Here is a 12,375-nt window from a genome sequence, read left to right as displayed (position 1 = left end):
AGAACAGGAGGAGTGTGACTCTGTTATTCTTACTTAAACTCAGCGGCTTTTGATACAATTGACCATGGTATATCCTTCTGAACTGACTTGGTGAGATGGATATCGGAGGCACTGTTTTACCATTGTTTCAATCCTATCTCCAGGGTCATTTTCAGATAATAGCATTGGGCAGGGTATTACCAACATGTCACCCCACTGCTGAAAGAATTGCACTGGCTGCCCATTAGCTACTGGGCAAAGTTCAAAGTTCTAGTTCTGGTGTATAAAGCCTTACTCAGCTTGGGACCAGGATACCTGAAAGATCGTCTTACTGCTTATATACTCAGTTGATCACTACACTCTGCAGGTGAGGGCCTCCTGCAGATACGATCTTATCAGGAGGTCCATTTCACACAACACAGGAAGCGGACCTTTAGTACTGTGGCATCTACCCTTTGGAATTCCTTCCCCTTAAATATTAGACATCTCTGTTATTTTTTCAGCGCCTACTGAAGATCTTCCTAGTTCAACAAGACTTTTAAGTGGAGACCTTATCCCAGTCTGGAATTGCTTTTTAGTATGTTTTTAAAGATATTTTGTTTTAATATCTTTTTAAAAGATGTTTTGTTTCAATATGTTTTAAAGTATATGTTTTTAAGATGTTTTAGAGTGGTTTTTGTGCTTTTCTTTTTTGTTTGCCTCCCTGGGCTCCGTCTGGGCGGAGGGGCAGGATATAATTTTAATAAATAAATAATCCTTAACAATCTTTATACCTGTCTGGCCAGATGATGTGCTTAGGCCCAAACCACCCTGGCCTCATGCTCACCCTCTGTCTTAGGATCAAGAACCACCAAGTTGCTGGGGATCTCCAGAACACTAGCAGTGCCTGTAGTGGGGCAGAACCACTCTCCTGAAACCAGCATCACTGCTTCCCTATTGGTGCAATCGCATGGCTGCAACCTCGCAACTGATCCACCCCAGCCCTGTCCAGGTACGCAGCAGTAATGATGGTTTGGGGAGGGCAGTTCTACCCCAACACAGCCCCACAATAGTATTTTCTATTTGTTTGCCAGCTGCCCTTGTATTGTCAATGCTAACCAAGCTTCTGCCTTCCACATCCCTTTTGCTATTTGCTTCATAGAGATGAGTATAAATAAACAATATTTTTTTCTGCTCCATATTCCCCCCCCATGGGTTACCTGTTGGACTCTCCCCCCTTTTCCCCCCATGCCACTTCTCAGGAGCCTTTTTGCTTCCACACTTTGGCCATTTGATTATATTTCCCTTTGTCTTTTCATGCAGGATGCTGAGCCAGTAATAAGAACCACCTGAATACCATGCAAATAGCATACATGATAAAATTATTCCACCAACAGGAAAAGGAATGAAACGGAGACAGGGAAATGTGTAGGATAAATGTGCAGAGGATCTCTCGGTACTGGAGAAATGTATTGCTTGATACTTTGTTGAAGTGCTCCTTGTGTTCTTTGTTTTTTAAACCCTGAAGAGGCTATTTAATAAGAAATAGTGCCTTGTCATTGTAGTATTTTAATTTAAAACAAAATAAAAAAACAGAAAACAGGAAAAAGCCAAGAGATGCTATTAACGTCCCTCCAACAGATTACAGAATGTTTTTGTTAAGAGGAAGGACAAAGGCAGAGATTAGAGGAATCTTTCCCAGCAAAATGCAAGTGTGTCTACAGTTCAGAGGAAGTGACACTCTAAAAAATAGAATAAAATATTTGAGGAAGTCTGCTTGCTAGAAATATTTCTTATTCTTGGAAACTGTAACGGATTCAAGAGCAGAGGATAGCATTCAGCATGGCCAACTTAAAATTAGGGGAATAAAAAATAAGCAAGGAGAGTCATGACTGTGATGTTCCATATTTCTGTGTAAATAATTGTTGTGTATTTATTTCAATATTTATGGTAAGTGAAGTTTTAATAGGATAGTTAGATTTGGGAGGGAGGAATGAGAGTATGGAATTTTGGTGGATGCTGTGCATGATTGGCTGGGTGAATGTGGAAATACTGATATATATATATTCGAAAGGTTTAACAAATGATGGTTAGGGATTGAAGTTAGAGAGGGAAAGGGTTTGACATTTAGAGGGAGGGGGCTGGAGGGGGTGTGTGGGTGTGAGGGGGTTGTAGAGAGTTATATAGGCAGATTAATACTAATTAACAATACAGTAAAGACCTTTGGAACTATATAAGTAAAGACCATATTTAGAAACCACATGCTTGAGTACTTGAAACATGAACAATATCAAGAAACATCTGTTAAATAAATAAACTTATTTGTTCTTTTTAAACACGCCTGGTATTACAAGAGTACAAGGGTGGCAAAACAAAAACAAAAAGGGTGAAACAGTATCTGTGGTGGCAGCGAACTACCTGAGAAAGTAACTGTAGCAGTTTACAGATAACCAACCCAGGGCTGTTATTTTTGAGAGCCATAAAGATACACAGGTGGCTTGAGGCTTGACTGTAAACCTGGTTATTTATAACAAGAGCTGGGGAAAATAGGCAGAGTCCCTAATAGCAGCTTTCTTATAAAGGGTAGTGGAAGAAAAGGGAAACCAGGTCTCCCCTTGCTAATGGTGGAGTGTTGGCAGGATGGTGACGTGACAATGACCTTTCCTATTTTTTAGAACCTTCTCCCTATGAAACATACAAAGGATAGTGACTGATTTGCACTTTCTTTCTTTTTTGCTCTCCCTCCCTCTCCATAAATATACACAGTTCTTGTCTGAGCTGTGCATGCAACCTGTGCAGGAAGTCTTATATTGAGCAAGCTGAGGCACTGGAAGGTCAAATAAACCAGGGATTTATAAGCCAAGCGCCCAGAGCTCTCTCCAGTGAGTATTTTATAGCTCCTAAATCCGCCGTCTTTACATTTTTGAATCTTCATAGAATCACAGCCTTGAGTCCAGTTTCCTACATTAGCCAGCCAGATAGCCAACATCTAGAATTCCCTGATCTGTACTTCACTTGGCATTTCATTAAAAGGTTTCAGGCAGGGGTGACTTACACCTACGGGGGGGGGGTTATGCATCCCCAAAACATTTTTCTGCCTTCCCTAAGATCCAACTGATTTTGTCAGCAGTGGCAAAAAGAAAAATAAAGTAGATATGGCACTGGCATGAGTAAAGAGTTTAAACCCCTCCACCCAGTCCAGCCCCAATAGAGATGCAAATCCATTCCTCCCTGGTCATCAGTTCCACAATTCGATGAATGGGGAGGGAGCAGCCACTCTCTTCCTTGACTGATCTGCATGGATCAGTTGCTAAGGGGAGCTGTGTGTGTGTGTGTGTGTGTGTGTGTGTGTGTGTGTGAGAGAGAGAGAGAGAGAGAGAGAGAGAGAGAGAGAGAGAGAGAGAGTTCTGTAGGTGCACGTGACAGTTTTGGCCACACTCATTTTTTGCATGTAGCCCCCAGAGGGTTGGCCATGGGTGAATGTTATCAAGCCAAAAAAGGGTTAGCCACCCCTCATTTAAGGAATGGTAATAGAGTGTATCTGTTGAGCCTCAGCTTTCCCAGAAGGGACAGGAAGGGGGGAGGCATGAGTTTCAGACACCTCCGCTGCCAGAAGACACAGAAGACTTGGGAGTTGTTGAGTCTGAGTGGGACCTTGGGTGGGGAAGCGAGCCTGCATTCCAGCCAGTTCCCACAGATGGCGTGATCTCTGAGGAGGAGAGTGTGCCACCCCCAGTTGCTGCTGAGGACCTGTTGGGGAAAGCTCCAGTGAAAGTTCCAACTCCTCCCTTCCCGGGATACCACCAGTGTGACGCAGCCCCCTGACTTCAAGCCCATTACTCAGGAGCAGGTTCTTCCAATGAGCCGTTAGAGACATGCTCCCGCGAGAAACGGACAGGGCAGAGACAGGCCTTGCGAAGGAGTCAGAGATTACGATCGAAAACGTTCCCTATTTAAGCTTGCCGCTCACAGTGGGGAGCTGCTGAGTCAACTTCCTTCATACGCCGCAGAGCATGTCTAGAGTGTAGTTAGGGATTTTAGTGAGTTAGTGGAGGTTTTTCTATGATGCGCAATGCCTTTGATGTATCCATTACTTTAATAAAATGAGATTTACTTGCACCCGTGTCTCAGCCTCGTAGTTCCGGCTCTGGACGGGACAGTATGACTCAGCCACCATCCCTACTCGAATCTGTTCCCATGGCGGATGACATGGACCTGGACGGAGCAGGAGGGGGAATACCCATAACCATGGAAACCTTGTATACTGAGATCCAGAACCTCCGAGCGACTATGCAAGCCCTGCAAACCGAGAACCAGAACCTCAGAACCACGACGCAAGCCTTGCAAGCGGATAACCAGAATCTCAGAGCCTTGGTTGCCCAAGTTCAGGCCCCTGTCAAATCTCCGGTGGGGCTCCCCGTTTGATACGGGGGCCAGAGTGAACAGTTTGTGATGTTTCTAGCCCAATGTGAGCTGTACATTCAGGTGTGCAGAGCTGAGTTCCCGACCGATGATGCGAAGGTGGCGTTCATCATCAGTTTACTGGACGGTGAAGCGGCCAAATGGGCCACCCTGTATCTGATTTGCAGTGACCAGATACTGCAACAGTTTGATGCCTTTAAGAACGCAATGGGGGAGATGTTCCGAGACCCCCAGAGGAAGGAGATGGTAGCCCGCCAGCTAGGGACCCTGAGACAGGGAAAGGGATCCGTGGGAGCGTACACCAATGCTTTTTGCATCTTGTTGCAAGAAACAGAGTACAACGACCCCGCCTTGATGTACTTTTATAGAAATGGACTGAGTTCAGAAGTTTTGGACGAACTGGTGCGCTCCACACACCCTGACACCCTGAGGGGTTTGATTCAACTGAGCCTGGAGATAGACAGCCGTCTGGAAGGGAGAAAGTTGGAACGGTGGATGGAACCTTCCCAGACCCAGGTTGCTGCTCCACTGCCCTGCGCGCGTCCTGTACCCAACCCGGGCATCCCTACTCTCTCGGGAGAGGAACCCATGCAGATTGGGGGGGGTAGACAGTGGTTGACGTAGGAGGAGAGGGAAAGGTGCCAGAGGGAAGGCTTGTGCCTGTACTGCGGGAAGCCAGGACACCTCTCTCGAAACTGTGCAGCCAAGACCAGGAGACCCCAGCCGCCAGAAAACTTCACATCCCAGCTCTTGTAGAGGCTAGAAAGTTGGGGGCTGCCACAGACACTGAGCCTCCGCCATGACCCCTTTCATCCCAAGGTGCCCTCCTGTTACCCATTTGCATCACCCTACCCTCGGGCAAGACTTTCTCAGCCAAGGCTATGATTGACAGTGGAGCATCTTCTTGTTTCATGGACGGAGAATTGGCATGACACCACGCTATCCCCACACAAGAACTGAGTCAGCCGTTGGCAGTGGAAACTATAGATGGCTGGTCTCTGAAGTCTGGGGAAGTAACCCGAGTGACTGAGGCTTTGGAAGTGATGGTCCCTGGACATCGGGAAGACCTGTCGTTCTATGTGGCATCCTTGCCTCACTTTCCGGTGGTGCTGGGCATGCCTTGGTTGGACCAGCACAACCCCACAATCTTTTGGGATGAAGCTGTGGTGGTTTTTACCTCCACGTACTGCCATCAACACTGCCAGCCTCAGGAGAAGCCGGAGGTGTTGGCAGGGGTGCCTTCCCCAAGGGAGATAACTTTGCCCGCCAAGTATGGGGGCTTTCGGGATGTATTTGACAAAAAGGAAGCGGAACAACTCCCTCCTCACCGGCCCTATGATTGTGCCATTGATTTGATACCTGGGGCACACATCCCCGCCAGGCGGATCTACTCTCTATCCGAACCAGAGTTCATTCGCCCTTCGCAGTCCCTAGCCGGCACACCCCTGCTGTTTGTTAAGAAAAAGGGGGGGAGCTCCGTCCATGTAATGATTATAGAGCCCTCAACCAGATCACGGTCCCCGTTGCCGCTCATCAGGGAAATGCTGGAGCGGCTGTGTTCCACCAAAATGTACACTAAACTGGACTTGAGAGGAGCTTTTAACTTGGTGAGGATCAAGGAGGGGGATGAGTGGAAGACTGCATTCAAGACCAGTTACGATCAGTATGAGTATCTAGTCATGCCATTCGGATTGTCGGGGGGTCCTGGAGTCTTCCAGAATTTCATGAATGACATCTTCAGGGTCTTTGTGGACCGCTTTATGATCGTGTACCTGGATGATATCTTGATTTACTCGGATACCCCAGAAGAACACGACGCACATGTGTGTGCAGTGTTGCAGACGTTATGGGAACACCGCCTTTATGTTAAGCTGGAAAAATGTGGGTTTGACCTGACCACTTTGGACTTTCTGGGGTATCGGGTCTCTCTGGCAGGAGTAGAAATGGACCCAGAGAAGGTCCGTTGCATTCTCACATGGCAGCCCCCCAAGACCAAGAAGGATTTGCAGCACTTCTTGGGGTTTGCCAATTATTACCATCGGTTCATAGCCAATTACTCCAAGCAGACTGTGCCGCTCACGGATTGCCTGACGGGCTCAGGACCTTTCCGCTGGACAGAAGCTGCCCAGGAGGCCTTTAAGAGCCTGAAGTGAAGGTTTGCTACCGAACCCATTCTACAACATGCAGATCTGGCACTCCCTTTTGTGGTAGAGACAGATGCATCAGAAGTAGCGATCGGAGGCGTCCTTTTGCAACCTGCCCAGAAAGGGGGAGGTCTGAAACCTTGTGCCTACTTTTCCAGAAAGTTAACCGACTGTGGACAAAACTACACCTTGTGGGAAAAGGAGCTGTAGGCCATTAGAGATGCCTTTGAAGCCTGGAGACACCATCTGGAAGGGGCGCAGCATGAAATTGAGGTGTGCACAGACCATAGTAATCTAGAGAGTCTACACACCGCCCGCAAACTCAATCAACGGCAAGTGTGCTGGGCTCAGTTCTTCGCACGGTTCCATTTCAAAATCCATTATATATCCCAAGCGCAGAATAAGAGGGCTGACGCATTGTCCTGGAAACCGGAGTATCTGGGGGATCCCACCCCAAGACTGTTACAGTACATTATTCCCCCTGAGAGGGGAGTGGTTGGAGCCTGCCAAGACTCCTGGGAGACTGAAGTGCGTGAGGCGCAAAAACAGGACCCCTTCGCACGGGGCAGCAGGTCGGAGTGGGCGCGCAGCCCGAAACAGATCAGAAGGACTTTACATGGAAGGATGACATACTGCACCATCAGGAGGCTATTTATGTGCCCCCCGGAGAACTGAGAGGCAGAGTGCTACGTCAGTGTCATGACTCCCCCACGGCAGGCCACTTTGGGGTCTTTAAGACCATTCAAGCTGTCACCTGGGAGTTCTGGTGGCCCAAGGTGAAGAAGGACGTAGAGCATTACGTCCACTCCTGTCCCACTTGCATGAGGGCCAAACATGCCACTGGGAAGCCGTTGGGGCTGTTGGAACCCCTTCCTACCCCACCAGGACCCTGGCGGATGATTACTATAGATTTTATTACAGATCTTCCCCCTTCTCAGGGGAAAACCACAGTTTTGGTGGTAGTCGATGCCTTCTCGAAAATGGCTCACTTCATTCCATGCGCTGGGCTCCCAAACGCTCAAGACACCACCAAGTTGTACGTTCAAAAGGTGTACCAGCTGCACGGACTGCCAGACAGCTTGGTTTCCAACTGGGGAACACAATTTACCGTGCATTTTTGGCAAGCATTGTGGAAGTTACTGCAAAGTGAATTAAGACTGTCGTCCATTCATCATCCTCAAACGGATGGGCAGACCAAGAGGGTGAACGCAATTTTGGAACAATATTTACGTTGTTACGTGGGTTACCAGCAGGACAATTGGATGTCCTACCTGCCTTTAGCAGAATTTGCCTATAATAATGCTGTGCATTCGCTTTGGCTACCACCCCGAGCGTTCCCTGCCCCAAAGGACAACCTCTCCATCCCAGCCGCCAAGGATTTCCTGCAAGAACTTCACACTATGCAACAGCTACTCCAGGAACAACTGGAACGAGCCAAGGTGGATTACAAACGCGCAGCTGATCAGCATTGGCAAGAGAGAGCCCTCATTCAAGCGGGAGACAAGGTGTGGATGTCTACACATTATTTACCTATGCCTGGCTGGTGTCGTAAGCTGCAGGATCGGCGTGTAGGGCCTTTCGAAGTGGAGGCTTACAGATTAAAATTGCCTTCCACTTTCAAGATGCACCCGGTCTTTCACCAGGCGTTACTGATGAAGGATGCTCCTCCCGACCTTCACTGCCCACGGGTCGAGCCCGCTCTGCCGTTGTTGGTAGATGGGGAGGAGGAATATGAGGTAGAACAGATATTGGATTTAACAAAACGCCACAGGCTCCTTCAGTACTTAATCCATTGGAAGGGTTACGATCCATCAGAACATTCGTGGGAAACAGGAGAACTTGCATGCCCCAAGTTTGGTGAGAGAATTCCATGAGGCTTACCCTGCAAAACCCAGACCTCGGGGGTGGGAAGGGTTAATGCATGGAGGGGGGGATGATGTTGAGCCTCAGCTCTCCCAGAAGGGACAGGAAGAGGGGAGGCATGAGTTTCAGTCTCCTCCGCTGCCAGAAGACACAGAAGACTTGGGAGTTGTTGAGTCTGAGCGGGACCTTGGGGGGGAGGAAGCGAGCCTGAATTCCAGCCAGTTCCCATGGATGGCGCGATCTCTGAGGAGGAGAGTGTGCCGCCCCCAGTTGCTGCTGAGGACCTGTTGGGGGAAGCTCCAGTGAAAGTGCCAACTCCTCCCTTACCAAGCAGTTCCCAGGATGCCACCAGCATGACGCAGCCCCCTGACCTGGAGCCTGTTACTCAGGAGCAGGTGTCTTCCGATGAGCCGTTAGAGACACGCCCCCCATCACCTCGCTCCCGCCGCCGCGAGAAATGGACAGGGCAGAGACAGGCCTTGCGAAGGAGTCAGAGATTACGATCGAAAACGTTCCCTACTTAAGCTTGCTGCTCACAGTGGGGAGCTGCTGATTCAACTTCCTTCATACGCCGCAGAGCATGTCTAGAGTGTAGTTAGGGATTTTAGAGAGTTAGTTCAGGTTTTTCTATGAAGCGCAATGCCTTTGATGTATCCATTACTTTAATGAAACAAGATTTAATTGCACCCGCGTTTCAGCCTCATAGTTCTGGCTCTGGACGGAACAATATCATTTCTAGGCAACTTATTCCAATGCTGAAATTCTAAATTAGGACATCCTTCCTAATTGTGCGACTGATATTGAAAGCACATATTGAGATAGATTCAACAAAAATGGGTGTTTGGGTTGTATTGGAACCCACAGCATCTTTATAGGAAGGAATTGGTCAGTTCAGATAGATGCTGCTTATGTAATGCTGATAATGGGTCATTGAGGCATATGATGTGAGTGTGTCCTGTGGGGTGTCTCTCTTTTGGTCAAAAATTGTCTGTGTTAACTTTGTTTTGGGGAAAATCCTTGATATTTGTGGATGTACACACACTTCAAAACCATGTGCCTGTGATGTGGATCCTGCAAACTCTTCTGCAATGATGGCTGTTGCCCATTAGATCTCGTAGGGTGGAAGACAGAGAGATAGTCAATTGAGCCAGAGCCAATGACAGGCAGAGTTTTGTTCCTATTCCTCCTCCCTGCTGAGTTTTACAAAAACAACTGACTGACCCTAAGGAAGAGGAAGCTGATAGGCAGTGCCACCCCCTGGACTGCTTACAAGTATGAGGGCAGGCAGGAGGGAGCTGGCTGGGGTTGGTGGGATACTGCCCCATTAATTCTAATGGGCCAGCCTCCACTGCTGTTATGGTGGCAAAAAGACATAGGGCTCATCCATTCTTCCATTTAATCTGTAATATAAGTCCCTTGTGACACCAGTTAATTCACCCTTGTCCATATGACATTTCTCACTAAGTGCTGTCCTCCCCAATTTCCTCCCAACTAAATCTAAAGTTTCCCTATCCAGAACTATTCAGGGTGCTGCTGGGTAGGGAAACTCCAGATCTAATTAGGAGAAAATCGGGGTGGGCAGTGGTTGGCAGGGAACATCAAATGGACAAGGGTGAATTAACGGAGACACAAAAGGTGTACATGACAGATTAAATGGAAGAATGGATGAGCCCTATACTTCAAGGGTACAAACAGTGTCAGTCTGTAGGTCTTACTGCCCTGTCTATATTTGAACATATATGTTATAATCAACAAAATACCTGTTTAGACATATGGACGTCTTATATCAATGTTTACATTAGGATTGTTGAATTATTCTAATCTTTTTTGATGGCTTGATTGATTATTCTTATTGTTAATGGGAGGTGATGTTCCTTTCCTTTTCTCTCTTTCTGCTGTAATGTTTGCAATAAAGTTAAAATCAAAAGCACATATTAAAAACACAGACATATTTTCCATGAAGGTAAAGCATGAATTGCTTGACAGAGCAAAGTCTACCTTATTCACAGCAGCTGTACCCCATTTTAACCAAGACATATTTTAAATGTTTGCTTGGCATTTAGTTCATAAGGAAAAGAAAAATACATTTTAGAAATAGATTCCATACTTAATGTTACATCTTTGTGTTGCATTTTGCATCTTGTATGTGATGTGTAATATGGTATGTAACTTTAAAGTTGACAACAAGGACATTGAACTTGTCAAGGATTATCAATACCTCGGCACAGTCATTAACCAAAATGGAGACAATAGTCAAGAAATCAGGAGAAGGCTAGGACTGGGAAGGGCAGCTGTGAGACAACTAGAAAAGGTCCTCAAATGCAAAGATGTATCACTGAACACTAAAGTCAGGATCGTTCAGATCATGGTATTCCCAATCTCTATGTCTGGATGTGAAAGTTGGACAGTGAAAAAAGCAGATAAGAGAAAAATCAACTCATTTGAAATGTGGTGTTGGAGGAGAGCTTTGCACATACCATGGACCGAGAAAAAGACAAATAATTGGGTGTTAGAACAAATTAAATCAGAACTATCACTAGAAGCTAAAATGATGAAACTAAGGTTATCATACTTTGGACACATAATGAGAAGACATGATTCACTAGAAAAGACAATAATGGTGGGAAAAACAGAAGGGAGTAGAAAAAGAGGAATGCCAAACAAGAGATGGATTGATCCCATAAAGGAAGCCACAGACCTGAACTTCCAAGATCAGAGCAGGATGGTTCATGACATATGCTATTGGAGGTCTCTGATTCATAGGGTCGCCATGAGTCGTAATCGACTTGAAGGCACAAATGTGATGTGTATGAAACATTAATATTTGCATATTTCTATGTAATACTATGCATGTGTACCATTAACAGCAAAGGATTTCATTTCGTTTGTGAGATTCAGTACAGGTCTATGCTCCAAGGGACTTGCCATTTAGAAACAACGCAGGATAAATGGGGAAAATATGCTATTATTTTAGTTATATTTGGGACTAGGGAGAAGTGACAAACTAATACGTTACTTGCACATTAATGCATCTGCTAAGTATCTTCTGTAGCTCTCTCTCCCCCATCCCCACTCCCTGCTATTTTATTTCTTCGCAGCGATTATATTGTTTGAACTCTTGAACAACCAGAAGGCTGGATTCTTATTAGTATCCTGGATGCACAGCACTGGGATCTGAAGGCAAGGAATACGAATTCTACAGGCAAGAGCAAATAAATCCTACTGAATGACTCACACGGCTTATATTAATTCCAGGAGGAAATTATCAGACCATATTGATACATATGTAGGAAAAGGTCATAGACAAAGGATCCTCTCTGATTATTCCAAGGAACCCACTGCTAGCTATCTGTTGCCTGGAAGTCATGAACTTCCTTTCAACAAACTGGATAAACTGGATAAGCTTAGTCACACACACTACTGCCTATAGTCCAGCTCTCCTCAGGTGCTGGAAGGCATTTCTTGTTGTACAAGCTTGCCTTTCAAGCATCACACTTGGAGGGTCTAAAGTGGGCTTATTGTGAAGGATCCAGCAGGAATATTGGGTGGGGAATCACCCTGGGTAAATGGCAATGAGGGCTGGACCATTAGGGTGAATGGAGCAGTTCACCGTCAAGCTCAGTCTGCCCTCAGCCAGCCCCCCCCTCCTTACTTATCAGGGGATGGTACTGACTCCTCTTTCTTGGTCAGTCTCAGTGTTACCTTTATAGAACTAAGCAGAGGATGATGGGGTGGGGGAACCATAGTGGCTCTACTGACTGTTGGCCTCTCTGCCTTTTGCCCTACTGATCACCACTGGTATATGTGTTCTATGTTTCTGTGCGCAGTTGAATCTCCATTTTACCATTTTGTATATTTCTTCATTCATGTGACTCCCATATAACCAATGACGTTTGGGTGACGTGCTAGACTTAGATTAATTTCCTGCCTAGATATTTTTGGAGAGCAAATACATTTACACTAGCCTGGCATATTTAGAGAACATGAA

Source organism: Rhineura floridana, chromosome 2, assembly GCF_030035675.1.
Source record: "Rhineura floridana isolate rRhiFlo1 chromosome 2, rRhiFlo1.hap2, whole genome shotgun sequence".
Taxonomy (NCBI): Eukaryota; Metazoa; Chordata; class Lepidosauria; order Squamata; family Rhineuridae; genus Rhineura; species Rhineura floridana.
This window is presented reverse-complemented; position numbering follows the sequence as displayed.